The sequence below is a fragment of the Chelmon rostratus genome, chromosome 16 (genome assembly GCF_017976325.1).
Source record: "Chelmon rostratus isolate fCheRos1 chromosome 16, fCheRos1.pri, whole genome shotgun sequence".
In the NCBI taxonomy this organism is placed as follows: Eukaryota; Metazoa; Chordata; class Actinopteri; order Chaetodontiformes; family Chaetodontidae; genus Chelmon; species Chelmon rostratus.
The window spans coordinates 20,183,040-20,202,314 of record NC_055673.1 but is presented as its reverse complement, the minus strand read 5'-3'; the positions used below and the strand labels follow the sequence as shown (position 1 = coordinate 20,202,314).

Here is a 19,275-nt window from a genome sequence, read left to right as displayed (position 1 = left end):
AATATCTTAAATCAAGCCCCCTTGCTGAGGATTTGTTGTAAACGCTGCCAGTTTCCATAAAGCAGCCACATCCTATTCAGAGTACTAAATGCCTTTTAGCGGCCTCAGGGAGGGGAGAGGTAAGCACTCACCTATCCAAGGGCATAAATCTGACCAACAGGTATCTGCAGGCCAGAGGCTGTTACAGCTGAGCGGTCTCCAGCTTGGGCGAGTTCACCTCGCCGCAGTTAAGCTACCACTCACCTCTATTATCCTATTAGTGTGCAGCACTTATGGAAACGAGCTGCAGTGATCCTGTCAGCAAAATTAGAAGTCTACAAATATTTTATGGATCAAAGACTGTGCAACTTAGCAGGCCTTTAACGCCTCGCCCTGGGGGATATTATGGGAATATTACAGGAGCACTGCAGCTAGAATATTAGATTTATCAATCAAAGCTGGTGATAGTCACTTACTGCGAGTGTTTAATAATATAATTATAATATATATAAGAGCATCGCAGCTCCTGTTTGATATTAACAGGGCGCGTAAATGCAGATGGGTGCTTCATTGGTGTGTTGGAGCTTATTGTTCATCCCCGCAGCAATAAGCTGGAGGCTAACAGCAGGACCCGGTCACGCCTGCCAAAAAAAAAAAAGAAAAACCCGCCTGACGTGAAAGAGTGTGAGTGAGGATGCTGAGGGGCGTAGCAGCGTTGAGCCCCTCATGGTCAGCGCTCAGGAATTAACATGCGTGCCTCTCATTGCCTGGGAGCGAGGAACGGTGTACGCGAGAAACTCTTGCCATCCTCCGCGAAAAGAAAACAAAAACGCACGGATGCGCTCGTTCCGGGAGGGGAGCGAACCTCCTACCGGTGTTTTCACGTTCAGAGCGGGCGGAGGTGCGAGGTTGCCAGTTCGGAGCTTGTTTTCCTCTTAAATTGGAGCCTCGGCGCCGCATCGCTCGCTCCCGGTCCTCCGCGGAGCCGCCGCCGCCGCACCGCGCGGAACGGACGGGACTTCGCTCGCAGACTTAAAGTGAGTATCGCCTGCTTTTAACCCCCCCCAGCGCCGCGCTCCGCTCACCTTATAATCTAATTATAGCTTTTAATCTCGGTGCTTTAAACACAGAGGCGCACACGAAGGCTTAAAGTCTTAAAGTGCTGCCGACCAGGTGTTTCGCTGTAACTTTCCTCCGCGGAAATAAACACGATTCCTTGGATGTGTGATAGGAAGCAGCCGCGTGTTGCTGCTGTATCAAACATGTTGCTGTTCAAGTCACACCTGCTGATTTCCATGATTAGTTTTCACTGCTTATAATGAGGCGAATTTCATAATTCACCCTCACCCCCCCTCCCCTCCCCTGCCTGTCAGGTTTCAGTGTGCGCACGTTTGCGCTCATTTCTCTTTGAAATGCTCTTTTTCTCTCTCTGTGAGTGTTTGCAGCCACCATCGCGTTGAGAGGAACTTCTTCTTTTTGAGGATCGCTTTTTGATTTCTTGGCTTCAGATTGTGAGGTGGGGGCCCAGCTTTGTGACTTCAAAAAGACCGGGCACCCTCCACTGTGTGCAGCTGTACGCCAGGCTGGAGCAACTGTTGAATGTACAGCAGAGGGGAGATATCTGTGCTGTCCACGGCACAGGAGTGTGTGTTTGTCCTGGAAGCAGCCTCGTGAGTGAGTCGCTCTGTGTTTCGGTGTCAGCGTGAGTAAACTCCAGGTTTATGGGTTATGAGTTTTGAAATTACCCCCTCTGTTGTCTACTTTACAGGAGCTGTCACCTCATTTGCTAATGAAGGTGTCTGCTGGTTAATTTTCCGCTCAAACCTCTCCGTGCCATTATAAATAATAAGCAAGTGGAATACATTGGCTCAGGCGGCTCCTCATCACATCTCCAATCAGATTGGATGGCGTGACCTTGGGGGACCGCGCTGCAGTATTTAGAGAGGAGGGTGGCAGAGATGGAGATGGGGAGCCTCCATTATCAAGGAACCCAATTACATCTGGAAATTGTAGTTTCCATAAGCAATTGCCATTTGTTGCACTATAAAAGACGGAGGAGCTATTTTGAGAGAAATGTGTATCACCCGGATAACGTGCACTTCACTCAGGTTTCCTCATCTGCATATACATTTAAAAGATCTGTGTGATTTGTCTGAAAGGAAGTCCTTTGTGGGCTCCTTTTAACAATAGAGCAGGGAAGAGGCAGTGAGTCACAGTGAATCATGGCAACTCTCACCAGCTGCCAGCCAGATGAAGACATCCTGCGAGGAAAAGTCTGATGAACTGCAGTCGCAGTCGTGCTGCCGTTTCCACTTCAAAGCGCGCCAGGCCCGAGCAGAAACGCACAGCGTTCCGCGAGGGCGCCCGACGTCTCATTCGAAGTTTGCGCAAGTTCCTCTAACGATGCAACTTCCAGTTTTAAGATCTTCCCTGCGAGGTATATCCTTGAGTCTTTAGTCGCAGTGGCGTGAAGGCTGAGTTAAGTCAGCGTGGGTTTTACTGTAATCAGTTATTCAGCTCTGGCATTCAGACTCCCAGCTCCAGACAGAGGAATCCCCGTGGCTCGCCGCAGACCCAATCAGACCCTTTAAGTGCTCGGCTTTCTAGCGTGGTCCAGAAACCCAAGACTGCAGCAGCAGCGGCAGAAATGTTTCCAGTCCCTCGGGTGGTGGTCTGCATGTGCCTGCAGCGCGTACATGTATATTTCACTAATAGTTAGTGTCTTTTGTTCAGGCCCCTCGGCTCGGTCGCAGGCAGTCTTTTTCCTTCGCAGTATTCCCCTTGGACTTCTCCCTGGCTTTTTGATTTGCCCTCTGTTTCCACTTAACAATCCTGGCTGTTTTCCAAGAAACTCCTCAGCACCGTTCGTTTTTTTTTTTTTTGTAGTTTTTTTTTCTCCAAGCATGAGCAGACTTCCTATACTCTGGGCACACGTGAAGAAAACATGGCTTTCACTGAACGTGAGCATTCACAAAACAACATCTCGCTGCCGTTTCGCTACAATTTACCCACTTGTGAGGTTATCACGGACGACCGCGAAACGACAGTTTAAGCAGGACCGCCTCCGCGACAAAGAAAGCCGTCCCGTGATTGCTGTCTTAATCTTTCCCCAGAGCAATCAGCGATGTCGAGACTACGCATCACTCCTGCAATTAGGCTTGTCAAATTACTGCGTGGCTTTTATCTGGCGACTGCTTGTTTGATAATGCTCACTGGCAGGTGCCTTCGGAGGAGCATGGGAAGGGAATCCACAGCTGTTTCAAGAGGGATGGATGCATTATGTAAAGCCATAGCGTGCTGTGCAGCAGATGTTGCTTCCTTCTGATGGCTAGCTCAGATACACAACCATGCATCTCCACATCACAAGACCTCAGGAGCTTCCCCCTCTCCCCCCCGTTTTGACGGACACATGCGCCATCCTTGACTTTCATCACTTTGTTGTCAGGCCGAGCCGTTCTCCACAAATTGTCCCCTCGCTGTCATAATCGTTTTATGGTACAATCAGTTAGGCTGACAGCGTGCATCTCTCCGTCGGCGCCGTTCGCCCAGTGTCATCATCAATGTAAAGCGTCTCTTGTACCTTTTATTCTCCTTGCAGTCATGTTGACAGGCCCGCAGCATCTCCGACCTTGTCAGGAGAAATGCCTCCATTCTTTGCTTAAATAGAGACTCGCCTCTACAATATGTACGCCATCCATAAGCTCTCCTCTGCAAGGCTTTGCTCAGGATTACTGTTACTTCCTGCATGTTTTTTTTTTCAGTTGCTTTGCTTGTCCTCAGTAGGGTATTATTTGGCAACTAAAAATGGAAAAAAAAGAATTTGTGAGTGGGCTTGACATGGCATCCTTTCTGTGGGTTTATTTGAAGGAAAGGCTAATTGTTATGCCTCCGAGGTCCATTGTTAATTAGAAGTTATCTCGGGCAGCTCTCACATGGTCACCGCTCTAATTGGCAGTCAAAGCTGTGTACCACCTGGCCTAGCCTTTAACTCACCAGGTGCTCCCAGCAAAACCGTCGGCCTTGGCATTATGTGGGTATCGCCTCGTAAAAGAAGACAGACAGGAAAAGAGTGAGAGGCAGGAAAGGAGAAGAAAAGAAGCCAACGGGTGCCGGCCAACTTTGCAAAAATGGCGGAGCTGCAAAGCGGCTGTAAAAAGGTTGTTTTTATGCTACGTAGATTAACAAGCCTTTTGAAGCTGGCATGAAAATAAAGTTCAGAGAAATTAGTGGAATCTTTTGATGCAAACGTCACTGTACATCTCACCTCTTTGTTTCAGGCCTCTGATACCACAGAGGAAGTGATGTGGCAGCACATCAACACCCCGCACAGCCTGCCCAGGTTTGTTTACCTGTGTTCTGTAGGGAAAAAATAAGTTTAGCCAGTGAATGTGAATAATAGCTGGGATCCGAAAGGCTTTTAGTGTTTGTTTCAGCGTCTGTATGTACAAGGCAAATGAAGGATGATTGGACGATCATGATAGTATAGTTTTCTATTCACGGAGAGAGATGAATGTTAAAATCGATTCCGGCAAAAGATTTTCACTCACAAGCAGAATCCACATTAAGTCTTTTCTTCAGCGCGGTAATAACACTGAGCGGGAAACTGTGGAGAAAAGGCAGCGATTTAATCTAGAGATAGTGCAGCTGCTTTTCACAAGAAAGTGGAAGCTGACATTGGTAACTCGCAGAGTCATCTGTATGATTCCTCTGCATGTACATGATGCAGAGCGGTGGCGAAAGGTCGCCCATGACCTTCATAAGTGTTGACTAACTGCTCAGAGAGCACGCCAGTCATAATGTTTTGTCCTTTCGAAAGGCCAAACAGGTGTGTCCTGTGCATGACACAAACAAACTGATAAAATGCGCCTTGCATCGCTGTGCTCTGGAGGACAGAAGACCTTTGTCTTTTCACAGCACAAAGTCAACAGGGTTGCATTGTCTCCAGCATCCAAAGTTCACTCTAATTCCCATATGTGTCAGCCCTTTGTTCTCTGATCACAATGGGAATTTGAAATGTAAAGCTGTGAAGCGTGCTATATCTTGACGGGTAGAGCAGAGCGAAATGCTTAGAAATACGTCGTAACCGCGTTGTGTTTGCAGCCTTAGGCGGAGTGTGTTAACGTGGTGCAGCACAGCTGAGGATGATCTGGATCTGTGTGATTTGTTGTTGTTGTTGTAGTTTATTTTTCCAGGAACTGTTCTGTTTAGGCCTTAAGCTTTTTCAGCGTGTGCTTCAACCTACGTACACGGTATACATGTACATTACCCAAGAGAATTCTCATTTTCAGCATATACGGCTCATGTTTAATCAGTAATCCAGCAACAATAAGTAACAACTAACTTGCAAATGACGATTTAAAAACATAGAACAATAGAAAGGTCACATAGAATAGCAAAAACAGCAGATCACTGTGTTATAACAGACTAATCATAATAAACAGGGCTATCGCTGCTATAATTACTGACAGCAGAACCATTACCTCCACTAATGCTCCACTGCTACCATCGTTAATAACAGTTCATTAATTAAACATGCTATGGAAAACAGCAGCACCATTCTGTGAAAAGGACTTCTCCTTGACTGGACCCACTGAGCTACAGAGTGGAGCTTAATTTTGCTCTGGAGGTCATTTCAGGAATAATGAGCGGGAGAAATGTAAATACTCCTCTTTGCTTAACTGCTGGGGCACTTAGAATACCTGAGACAAGCCAAATTTGAGATTCAGCCACATAATGAGATGTTTACTTTAATACAAGCAGGAGGGGAGTGAAAATGCTTTGTCAGAAAGGGGGAAAAAATAGCACAGAAAAGCAGCTTTCAACTGGGCATTTATTTCTGTAGTTTTGTGGAAAAAATGCAAAATGGTTTAGACATCTAAATTCACTTACGAGTGAAAGGAATAACTTAACATTTTCTGAATTTCTTATTTGCTTTGAGCGACCCAAGAAGATCCACATCAGTCCTGTTTGCACGTTAAGTACAAAGCTGGAGTCAGGGCGTGTTAAGCATAACTTAGCTTAGCTTAGCTTAGCTCTTAACACCTCCAGAATTGACTATAAAACTGCCACTTTGCATCTTCTGTGTTTGTAACGTGCACATATGCAGAAATATAAAAGTGGCACCTTGTGATTTCAGAGAGTTGCACGCTGCAACTACTTTCAGCAGGGCTGTGACGGTGTGCAGCTTCCTGAAGTGGTCACAGCGAGGTTTCCGGTTTCAGCTCGCTGCTCCCCCCGGGCTAGGCTAACCACATCCTGAGTTGAGCTCCGTACTTATCACGTAAAAACATTGATTATAGCTGCTTTAATGCACAGAAATGACACTGGTTGATTTATTTTCTCATTTTACTCTCAGAAATATGGAAAAATAAACTTCCCAAAACGCTGAGCTGTTCCAAAAAGCTACACCTTTACGTAGATCTCATATACACATTCACACTGAGGTAGCTGTTTGCGTTGAGATTAGATTATTGCTAATAATACATAGAATGAACCATTGCCCCAATCCATCTGCAATTACTGTATATATATATATATATATATATATATATATATATATATATATATATATATATATATATATGTATGTGTGTGTGTGTATATATATTCCACAAGCACTGGTTCTGTGCACAGTATGCTCTAGTCTGGCACTCTGCCTCAGTCCTTGAAAGACATCAGAGCACCGCACACATGCTAGTTGGCTTCTGTAATGGTTATGAATAATTACTGTCTTCAGTAATTCTGTAATCAGTATTGGAAGTACATCTGGCTGACTTCTGTGTGGATATAGCATGGATATCAGACGTCTACAGGCTCTGTCTAATTTTCTAGTATTTATTGCCTTGAAGGCTGAAAGGAAAACCTATTAAATCAAACTTGATTTTTCCATTTTCATTTCGGATATGCCGAAGCAATGAGCAAAAGGTAAAAATGAAAGGCAGCTAATTTCTGACAATGTATTAAAAATAGAAAAGTCCCGGTTATGTAATGGTGAACACCCTGCACTTATTGCTTGGATAACAACCGTGACCTTTTTGGATGAGTTTCTGGCGTATGAATCTTGGATTTGTCTCTTAGGACTGAAGCGTCTCTCCCTGCGCACCTCTCCGTGGATCACTCCACACTGTGTTTGTTCAAATGTAGAAGTCCAGGAAAAAGACCTTCCTTTTGTCTCGGCTGGTGGCTGATTCGGCTGTGCACGCGCTTCGCTTGCTGTCAAGTTGAAAGATGGAGTTCTTCTTTGACTCCGGCGTTGTGTTTTTTTTGTTCCAGAGGGCAGCAGATTTCCCTCCCAAAATATCTTGGTATTAGGAGCCATTTATCTCCGCCTGTATCCTGACCACAGCTCCCGTCCAGCCTGGTCGCATGACGCAGCACCAGCACACTTCCAACACAGCAGTGCACTTACAGTCTCTGATTGATTGCTGGTGACTGGAGTTAACTTAATCCCAGTCATTTTTTAATGCACACTTTTTATTAGAGGATCTATAGTAGATCTGCATGCACTCATTCATTTGTTGACACACACTGAACCAGGTCAGCTCCTCTTTGCACACTGCTGAACTGTGCTGGGTGAATGGTGCCCGTGGCACTGCGTGTTCCTGTTTAACATTCATTCATTTTTCATTGTGTTTAAAACATGGTGTCGAACCGGGAGCTGCTTCATGGAGGAGCGTAAGCCTCGGGGCTATGTCCAAATCTGGATTTGAAAGCGTGCGCTAATTGGGACTTGCATAATTAACAAACGCGTGTCTCAACAACCTGTAGCGGGTGAAAGTTTTAAACGCCGGCTGTTGATTTCAGCGGCTGTAATGACGACTGTCACCTGTGGATTTACTCAACTGCAGTTAATTAATGTTGATCGTGTGAGTTGGCAAATCAACAAAAAAGAATGTCCTCCCATTAAACCACAGCGAGTCCTTTTAGCACCGGCACCAGGTAAACAAACAAGACATAACTTGTTAATTAGAGAGCTTTTACAGGTGCAGGTAGGTGGATATTATTACCATTAGACGTAGCCAGGCTTTATGCTAAGCTACGTCTAAGCTGTTGGCCGTAGCTTCATATTTACTGTGCAAGCATCAGAGTTGCATCGATCTTCTCGTCTAACTCTCGGAAAAATGGAATATGAGTGTATTGTGGAGAAATATTGCTTTAAGCACAGCCTGTCATTTTAAATCACTGTTCAAGTTGAATGCAGACCCCCTGGGATCCAGAGCTGTGTAGCACTCTGACGCTAACGTCAGCTAAAGTGCAGGGCTATCAACAGTATTATCAGCTGTCATCTGTGTGACATGAAAGCATTAGCAGTCATTATTAGCATAACTGGCCAACTAGTTGTTGGCCAATTACACTACTAATGAATATTGCTGAGTACTGCTGTACAACTAATGTTTATAATGTGAGAGAGTCAAAAAACTGCTGGTTGCATTATTCTTTCTGATTCCATTTATGTAGCAACAAGATGAATTTGTTCATTATGCTTGGTACAAATGTATCTTTGATACAAAGTAGACGGGAAATACAGAGCTGGAGTTTCTTGGAATATTAGTACAATGATATAGACACAATGTAAATCACAATATTGACTCTTCATCAAATCTTTCGGCCAAAAAAAGTTCGAACTCCAGTTTCGCCCGCCCCGGGACACCTTCCTGCATCATTCCGAGTGCAGCTTCTTGCCTAATTAAGATGGACGGGATGTTATTTTTAGGGGAAAGTGGTGTCTGTCTTGCCACCGCTCCACATAGCCCAGAAACCTTACAAACATGCAAATGAGCTATTACATCCATGGAGCGGGAGGACTCGTGCGTACAGCATGTCCCGCTGCTGCTAATGTTGCTGCCGGCCTCTGTTCTTCCCTGATGAGCTTCTTTCTGCGCAGTCATTCATCTCAGAGGAACCTCCTGATCTTGGTGAGATCCTGCTGCTGTAACACCTCCAGCCTGTGATTACAGTTTTCATTGTGTCTCAGGCTTTGTTAACACAGTTGGAAATCTTCTTATGTCCCCATTTTAATCTCAGCCTTTTCAAATAAACACCAGTAAAATGTAGATAAAAAAGAAAGAGGAGATTGTGAAAGATATAGAAGTAAATTCCTCTGGAAGGATGGGTTAGTATGGGGTTGGGGATGTAAAAATATGTCATTACTGGGCACTACTGTATAATCATTTCTTACATTTTTTTGTTAATGCATAAATACAGAGTACCTACTAAAAAACTGGGGTACTGAGATAATGCTACGGGGAGGAAAACAGGAAGAATTGGCTAGAACATGTATTGAAAAATGTAAATGTCATGGTATTTGTATTTAAACTGAATGTAGACTTCCTAAAGAAGCACTCGATGGAGTTATGGGGTAGATGGTGGGAAGCACTGTAAACCCTCCGATGCTGCCTGCCATCTAACTTCAGAGACGCGAGCGTTGACTTGAAACTTGTATTAGATTTTGCAGCTTTATAACTATAATTTATCATGTTTTATTAAAAGTCGTCCATGTTTTCTGACCTGCTCCTCTCTTAATTTGCTCTTGAATCTGCTTGTCATTAATGCAGCACTAAGTCCATCCACCGAAATTGCTGTTAGGCCCCTGCTGACCTCCACCTGTAGCACAGGTCCCTGTTAATTAATCCATTATTCCAGCATAGTACTGGTTTTTAGTTAACTAAAAGTTAGAAACACCCAATTATTATTATTTTGTGGTTATTTTATTTCGGACACAGGATCCCTCGTTACAATAATCCCAAACATTAGGGACAGTAAAGGTGAGTCCTTAATTGGTGCAAAATATCTAACAATGAAATCACCAAAACCAGTTGACATGCTGTGAATCTGGGGCTTTCAGGGTCCGGGGCCCTGGAGAAGTTGGTCTATTGGTTATCCAGCCTTGAGACAATATGACATGACGGTACTTCCTTTATTGTGTAATGTTTTTCACCTGGCCACACGTAAAGTCCAATTCTGAGACTCCTGAACCCTGAGATTTAGATTGTGAGCAGGAAATACACCTTAATCAAAATCAGTTGTGGAACAATGTGACCACAGTAGCTTAGAACAGGAATATTATATATGTTTAAAATACTACGTCTCCCTTGTACATGTTCGTACATGTTCGTACTGATACCATTAAGTCTGTGTCTGTGATACACGAGCAGTAATTTAAGCATGACTGGATCTCAAATAATGTGACTTTTTAATATACACTTTGTTTTTCCTGAGATGAATGAATTCAAGAAATTCTGACAGAAGTACTTTCATTATTTTAGCGTCAGTCGTACTGCAGGGGGTATGAAAAGTTAAAAACACGTAGAACTCCCATGCTAATATGCCGTACGCGGTATGTAGCCACAATGGAGAGCTATATTTGCAGCTGGCTGTGTTCCTCCACCTTTGATTCGCTGTTGTGCTGGACTCACCCACTGAGCTTCACAGCGTGACAGGCTCCGTCTCATTCCTCACAAATGGAAGCACAAACTAGTGCCTGTGTGGCTTTCAGGCTCTGCAGCTTTCATTTTCATTGATCAAACAGCTAAATTTGTCTGTGTCACCGATGCTGTTGTCAAAGCCCGGCTGCAGAAAAGAACACAGGGTGGAGGAAATGAAACAGACGGACCCTCACCTCCAGTTAATCAAATGACCTGAGTCCTTAGAGAAGGAAAAAGAAGAAGAAGTTTCTTCACGGTTGGATCCAGCAGTGATGTGAATCACACATATAACTTTCTCATCATCCACGTAAACACACACAATCTCTTTGTCAGATTAGGCCGACATCTCATAGGCGCTGGTAATCAGCTTAAAGGATAATACCACCATTATTGAGTTTTTCCTTATCTCCAGTGGCTTGTGATCTCCTGTATCCACCCTGACAATTTCACTTTGCTCTCTCCAAATTGGAATTAACTTATTTTATTGCCCCCATTGCCTCGCCAGCGCATCAAAAGTGGAGACTTAATATTTTGTAGTTGTCCTCCAGAGTGAATGTGATGAAAGTAAGCAAAATGAAAATCACCAGTCAAGCTTTCCCTCCCGAGCACACGTGACCTGAGGGCGAGCGGCTGCTTCATGATACATAATAAAAACTGTGACAGTCAATAAATTGACATTCATGGGATCAGTCCTGCATCAACGTATAGAACACGTATGGGGCTGGCTGAATGGGAAGAAAGCCATTTGTTGATACTATTACAGCATAAATAGAGTAGATCTCTGAGAAGAGCTATATCGTTGCCTTGCATAGTGGCTGCGGCTAAATAAAAGCCTTTCATGCACATCTGCTTATCTATCAGCACCTTCTGCTCCCATCAGGTTTCGCCTCCTTTAAATCTGAAAATCCCCACATTTGATGAAACGCTTTTCTGTGACTGACTGAAGCTGCTGATTACAATCAAAACACTGCATTTACTACACCTGCCTCCTCAAAAAAAAAAAAAGAGCCCAGGTCATCTGTTCAAATTCCTTTAACGACCGACAGCATGAGAATCAAAGTTCTCACTCGACCTTGAAAATAGTAGATTCCAACTCAAGGTTCAAGGCTAGCTGTTTTCAGAGCTTTCAACCATATCACACGGCCCACAATAGCAATTATTCATTCAGTCTCCAAGAAATTATTGTACTAATCTATTTTATTTAACCAATTCTGAATTTTCTAACTGAATATAGAGCTATGTTTATGCACAGAAGTCATGTGGAGGAGGTTAATTCAAGATCATGATCTTTCCCCAGCCTTAACCCAGAGCTGCCAGTGCCTGAACACGACCATAATGATGTTTAATAATGCTGTAGTTGCTACGAGCGGATATTGTGTCCTAAGATCAGATATTTTTTCATGTTATTGCATTTTGCATGCAGCATTTTCATGATGTGGCACATTGACTGAGAAATCCACCTGAACTCTGCCACAGAGCAGACCACTCTGTCTGCTTCTGACCAGCATCATTCAGGTGCATAGCCCTTTTTTTTCTCCCTGCCTTCCATTCAAAGAACTGCACACGAGGTAACAAGGCCCCCCTCTGTCTTGACAATGCCTTTGTTGAATGGACAATATCGGTGGTGCCATGTTTGCGTTCGGTGTAGGCATAGAAGGCGTACATTATTTTCATGCAGAAAAGCTGAGTTAAATGTGTCTGAGTTAAAGGTGTATGTGTATATATACGTGTATATATGTCTATACGTTTATGGTAGTGGAGGAATATGTCATCCAGTGGCAAAGATGTGGCTCACTGATATTTTGGTAGTTTTTGGACAACAATGGAGCTCTATGGTATAGAGAATAAGATATATAAGGCTTGGGATACACATGTAATACTTGTTAGTAGGATACATTCATTGTTGGTTTTTGTCTTAAGATGCTGTATTTTTATAAGCAGCCTTGTCCACTTTTCAAATGCAAAAACAGCCGAATCAAGAGCTGCTAATCAGTCTAATCAGCACAGAGAGGTCGGATGTTAAGGCCAAACATTCAAGATTCAACCCCCTCTATAGGAACCAAAATCACACTCATGTTAATTGATGAACTTACAAGGCCAAAATGAATTAACTAACACAGACTGTGCAACTAATGAGCTATGTTTGAATCCATCGGGATCTGCACCGCTGTTTTGATCGTGTATTTTCACACACGCAAGGCATGATCACAAATATTGTGCCATGCAACCTGCACAGGCTCCCCGTTGCCCATGACGACTTATTGATCATTGCACATTAGAGGGATTTGAAGTGTTGACAGTTGTGTATAGCGGTGGCAGGGATGTGCCGTAAACTCAAATTAACCCAGTGTTTTATCTGCAGAATGCAGCTTACTCCCCTTTTCAGGCTGATTCATAATATAAAACCACAGCATACATCAGCGTGGTTAATATTTTATGAGGACAGGATTTATGACAAGGGCCTAAAACACAGCGGAGGTACAACTTTTATGTGAGGCTGCTATACATCAGCATGCATCAGCGTGAAGCTGGGGCTGCTTGGGACTGAAAACCCAGACAAACAAACAGGAGACTATAGATTTGAAAAGTATTTCCGATGCCTTTTGGAGCTGTGGTAAAAGTTAAGGTGAGTGGAAAGGCAAGCAGAGAAGCACGCCATTCTTCAAAAAACTGGAGAGCAGCCTCAGAGGGTTCGAGCTGGAACCTTCACAGCCAGCGCCCCCGAAAACCTTTGAAGCACCCTAAAAGCAGTCTACTTATTTAGAGTACACCGAGGGATGCGTTTACTCAGGATATATGAACTGCAGGAAGGTACAGCATGCCCGACGGAGACCGCTGACAGAAAATGGAAAAATACATTTCCTGCTAAATATTAAAGCTGTCTCCTCCAGAGGATAAGACCTGCACTTGGAGTTGATATTTTGTTGCTGAAAGAAATCTCCAGAAACTCCTGTTTTCAGCTCAAAGGTAGATTATGTAAGATTTATGTAAAATAGCACCCCCTGCAGGCACAGCACACGGTGACGAATCAAAATCAAAACAAAGACGGCCACCCACCCTGTGCTCTACATTTATCTAGAGGACAGGAAGCAAAATAAATACATTCCAAACCAAAGCCTTCGGCTGAGAATCTCTAAACAAGCTAGCCTGCTGAATACAGGAACAGTTAGTGTCTAAAGACGGATGAGGCCAGTATATTGACCAATACGAGCTTATTGCAAATACATCAGTGTTAGTGTCAGCTGATAAGTTACAGGAAACTGCAGCACAGAAGTGTCACTATGTCATATTTTGTTCACCAGAGAGCGCTGACATGGTTATTTATAGCCACGCTAGCAGTCTGGCGAAGGGGGTGGCGGTGTCAGTCGGTTGGTTGGTCGGTCAGTCCACCACTTTGGTCAAGACTGAAATATCTCAACAACCATGAACTATGGAAATCCAGCTCATCCTTGGAAATCCAGGGAAAGCCATGCAATCCCCTGAGTTTTCCTCGATGGTTTCACTTTGCATGTGAAATATCTCAACATCTACGAGATGGACTGGCACAAAAATTGTGGTCTCCAGAGGATGAAGCCTAATGACTCTGGTGACCCCCTGACTTTTCCTGTTGCGGTGCCACCAGCAGGTTCACCTTTTGGTTTAAAGTCATGTGTTTGAATGACATTTAATCACATTCCCATCAGCCTCAGCTGCACTTTGTCTTTTGTGCTAATTAGTTGATGTGGTTAGCATGGTAATGCACTGAACTATGATGATAAACAGCATTTGAGCACTGTGAGCATGTTCACATGGTGAAATTAGCATTTAGCTCAAAGCTGTGCCTATAAATCCAGCCTCTCAGAGCCCCAGGCACTGCAAAATGCCCCACTCAGGACATGTCTTGGTCAAAATTCTTTAAAATAAAAAAAATAAACATGTTTTTGTGTGTTTTAGGTTAAAAAAAAAATGTCAGCCAACTTTATGTAATTTTTCTAACTCTCATTAATTGGTCATTAATTGGTAAAGTACCCGTCAGACTATAAAGCGCTGAATCTCCCACTGTGTAATTCTTACATGACTTTGAGATTAATCAAAACGACAGCTGACACGCAGCAGACCTGTGGCCAGGTAATAATCACTGGAGCACTGTTTGATTTCTGGGGCTGAAGGAAAAGCGTAATAAAGCTGTCATGTGTAGCCAGCTGTGTGCACTGTACTCCACGGGTACATAAAGGCAACACGTCACAAAGAGAAAACTGGGCGAGGGGGGTGTTTTCCCTGGGGAGCTCTACTGGGTTAATCTGGCTCTATTTGTCCACTTTGTTGCCAATAATGGCGAATGTGAGAGACATTTATTTGTTTTCAAGTTCAGGTTGTATGTAGCCTGTGAGCCTCAGCACAGAGATAGAGCTGTGAGCACATGCTGGATGTTCCCCAGACCGCTTTTATGCTGCTGCTTCTGCTGAATTATCACTGATCCAAGGTGCGTGATGAGGACAGCATGTCCACTCAAGAGGGTGCTTATCCAGAGGGATTAGAGCAGAGCTAATACTCTGAAAAAGTGCTTATTTGTCCATTTGATAAGACTTAGACATTGAAAAAGCAGCATCATTAGAAATAACAGACAGGGGTGATTGATTTGTATACGTATTCATTTCTGTGCTTGTTTTTGGCTTTCACATTGGTTTGTCATGTTTGGATTCATGAAATGTGGCTGCCTGCCTGTTTACAGAGGTTGTTTGGTGTTGATGAATGTATTTTGATTGACACGTAAAGCCACTCGCAATGTTTGGAGCAATTTAGTGTTCATCATTATCATCACTAACAATGCACTTCTCATTTATTATTAACACAGTTTGAATATTCATGCGATTCATTATAGTTCCCAATTACTAGCATCGGCGTTGTCAGCTTCAATCAGCGCACAGCACAGAAGAGCCTGACAGCTAGAGGAGGGGTTTCAGTGCAAAAACTGACAGATAATAACATAATTTGGGAGTCTTCTTTGAGGAAAAAGTCCGCAGCATCGTCATAAAGCTCTCCCACTTACGCTGAGCACTTTGAAATTTTAAAGGACAAGAGGAGAGAATCCAGGACACTTCTAAAAAGGAGACATTTAAATATTACTTAGTCAAAGCCAAGTAGCACGAACCTACTCACTGTTCATCATGAATAATTTTGTTAGTCAAAGTAATGGGACATTTGCTTTATAAGAGGAGTGAGTGCAGACACCGTGGTCTTCAACACATGCAACATTTAGGTGTCGGCCCTGTCCTGATCCCCCATTTACGAGAGATGTGTCTGTCAAAAGGGAAAAGCTCCGGAGAAATCAAATGGGTGAGAAATGCATCCCATAACCTCCGCTTACAGCCCCATAGCTCAGCCACAAAAAGTGTTCTGTTTGCGCATTCTGCCGGGATAAAGGATGAAATACATTTATTTGACTTTTGGTTTGACATTTATGCACAGTACTCTATCTGAGCAGAGAGTTAGGTGAAAGGAGGAAGGAGTCGGCGGAGATGTGCCGGCGATGCTTCGCCTGCAGCCGAGATGCTCTCAGCAGCAGAATGTGTGTGAAGTGTCACACCAGCTGCCTTTAGAGCTGAGAGCGTGGGGCGTGTTTTTATAAGAATCAGTCAGTGTGAAATATCTTTGTCACTTATCGAAGATAAGGCGAAGGTAGGCTCTCCGCAGCAGTTAGCGAATATGCTAAGTGTTGAGTCTGCTCCTCAGTTCAGAGCTCTTTTGAATCTGTAGTAATATATAGATAGCATTAGCATAGCATTTCCACTGCGTGGCTCGACTCGACCCGATTTTGTTTCCAGGTAGCTTTCTCAAGATTCTGCAGTAGTACTCCCTCAACTTAGACAGGATTTGTGGCTGATCGTCATAGCAACGCAGCACCCCCTTGACTTTCCCAGCAGTTGTGAAACAACACGGAGCTTTACTTTGGTCTGGAGAGGCTGAAGCCTTTATTCACTGGCAAACTGTATCCTACACTGTGCATTTAATGCTAAACCGACAACTTCACCGCTAACCTGTTCCTCAACCACATGCGGAGGACATCAAAGGGATGTCGTACATCACCTTTTGATATTATCTGGGCGGGGGGAGTAAAAGAAATCGTGGTCACTGTTGCTGGTAGCTTGGCTATTTAAAAATGCCGGGTTTGTGCGAGGTGAACAGTGGTCCCGTGTAGCGCGAGTTGCGTTTCCGGTGACGATTCCCTCTGACCAATCAGTGATCTGCAGTGTTTTCACATCACCGACTCAGCTCACTTTGAACCTCGACCCAGGTGACAACTGAAGAAGTACAGGTGCCGCCAGGTGCCGTCCACATGGAAGAAAAAAACAGTGAGGAGCGTGGTGTCCAGCCAAGCCATACCATGCAGTGGAAGAGACCTGTTTGACCTCCAGACGTTGGAGCTGCTTCTATGAGCGGATCCTCATTCCTGTGTGTCTCCTGCAACCTGAACGATATGTGTCAAAACAAGCTGAAGAGGATTTGATGTCATTTTGCAAATTGCAGCTTCCATGTTGCAAATTTGGCAAATGGGTCCCAGTTTGGATGTTTCAGACACACCGAAAAGACAATATCAGCTCATTTCAATTCCAATCAATATATTCTTATGTGTTCTTTGGCAGGAGAGTGAAGTTAAGTGGTCGTGGGACAGACAGCAGTGCAAGATGGCCCTGATGTTGTCAGTTATGTTCTTTCACACTTGCATAAACACGAGATGTTGACAGGAAATCCAGGGCGCTGCTGGGGTCGGCACGAGCTGTTTGTTGCCCGAGGTGGCATCCAGGGCATCAAACCTTTAGTAGTTTACCTATTTGCTCCTCTGTGTGCATTGTGATTCTTTATTTTTCTGTTTTCACCTTTTCATTTTTTTCCCCCTGTGCTCGGCTGGGTGTCTGTATCTCTGTTGCTGCTTGACTGATCATGATGGACAGCAATGCAGCCGACCCCTGGAAATACCTGGAACTTGCATTAACCATCATCTGCTGGCCTGCGCCCTAATTTAATTCCAGGAACTCGCCATCAAAGCAGGTGGAGGGCAGTGGAAACAAAAGCCAGGACCCATGAAAAAAGGCTGCAGGGGAAGAAAGAAAGAAAGCTGAAGGAATCCCATATCGCTGTATTGGAGCAAAAGAAAATGTGCATGAATTTTAATGGCTCTGGACCTTGTAATGTAAACAGAGATATCAGACATCTCTGGTGGGCTCGCTGGCTGGCTGTATGGAGTCCCTCAGCAGATTTCTACAAACACAGCGTTTAATGTGCGGGAATCAGTGTAAATTTTAATCCGGTGAATTGGCTCTCTAATGGCTTTGTGTAATCGATGTAACAGTCTAAATGGACGAACCAGCTCTCCCAGATCTTTCCTTTTTCACAGCACGCTGTGACAGGAGCTTCTTTCAGAGTCCGTATCTGCTCACTCTGTGAGATGCTTTGTTAAATTAAACTGCTCGGATAAAGAAAGCTAGAGTCCTTCCTGTATCAGGTTAATATTGATTCTCTTTGAGTGCATGTGAATCTACTCAGCGGCTGTAGAGCAGTGGTGAATTTCACCTGGATCATCCCAGACTCCTCCTGAGACTCTCTTTGGACCCCCGCTTATCCCCTCAGTTTGCCTTCCAGGCTCATCCCCTGCTGGATGATGCCATCACCCAGCTGCTCACCAGCTCCTCCTCCCGTTTAGATGACTATGATAGCGCTGCGAGGTCCTTTTTTTTCCCTCTCCCTGTGCTTTTAACATGTGGGGGGATAAGCCACAGGCAATGCAGGTGGCTGCCCCGGTGTCCTGGATTACAGACTATCTTGCCCAAAGGCCCCAGCTTGTATCATTCCAGGGGCCACCTCAAAGCGCCGTCCTGTCATCTCGTTTGCCTTCTTACCTCTGATTCGAGCTAGACCTTAACTACACCATAAAAAGCCACGCTGATGACCCCAGTTACAGGATTTAACATTGATGAGAACCAGGATGACTTTAGGAAAGGTCTGTGTGGATCCATATGAGTCATCCAGGCAGCAAGATGTCAAACACAGTTTAAAACAATCCACTGGACTGGTAATTAAATGGTTGACTGGCTCCTTAAAGTCTGCTGTCAGGTGGGATTCCTCTGCATTTGTCTCGGTGGAGGCGCCACGCCTCCTGATAAATGAGGACATGTTTGAGGAAAGAGCCACTTTATATTGACTTCTTCCTCATATACATGAGCTGGCGTTTTTAGTCTCAGTGATGATCTAGTGATGTTAGCATTGTAGGCAGCAGACAGCTGATGTCACAGCTCCATTTTAATGCACATACAGTGCACAGGGGGTTATTTATTAAGGATTTGCTCCCCTTTTTATGGCACTGAACAGTCAAATTTTATTTGTCCTGATTTACTGAATGGCCGCACAGAGATATTATGCGAGTAAAATGAATGAAAAGCGACACAGAGAACTGTGTTGAGGCTCATGCAGCTGATACTTTCTTGTTCAGAGGCACAAAATATGAATGTTTTTGTTGGAAATGTTTCCAAATAGCCGCTGAGCCTTATGTGAGACTGCAGGCCGATCACTGTGGCAGCAGAAACTGCATCGGAAATTGCAGGGCTGAGAAACGGAGGTGTAAAATCTGTGCCACTCTTCTATCAGGTACACATGGAGGGAGAAAATACAAGGTTGAAACAGCAGCAGGGGAAAGTAACTAAGTACATTTATTCCAGTACCACACTCATTTAACTTGACTGTTTCCATTTTGTGCCACTTTATACTTGCACTTCATATATTTCAGAGGGAAATATTGCAGCCACTTTTTACTCCACTAATTTATTTGACACTAAAAGTTACTAGTTTTATATAAACAGCATGATATAAGATAATATACTTATCTACCCAGTTGTAT

The 19,275-nt window shown here is 44.0% G+C and overlaps 1 protein-coding gene across 5 annotated transcripts in view; it reads left to right on the top strand.

Annotated features, from left to right (window-relative positions):
• The first annotated feature begins 687 nt into the window (after positions 1-687).
• LOC121619291 (CMP-N-acetylneuraminate-beta-galactosamide-alpha-2,3-sialyltransferase 1-like) overlaps positions 688-19,275 on the top strand; it is a 68,107-nt gene continuing 49,519 nt past the window's right edge. For 2 of the 5 annotated variants that reach the window (XM_041954879.1, XM_041954882.1), the window contains exon 1: positions 688-1,016. The gene's annotated coding sequence lies outside the window, so the exon portion shown is untranslated. Of the gene's footprint in view, positions 1,017-1,390; positions 1,682-19,275 lie in introns of those variants that run through there. The other 3 variants (XM_041954878.1, XM_041954880.1, XM_041954881.1) reach the window with 3 other exon arrangements.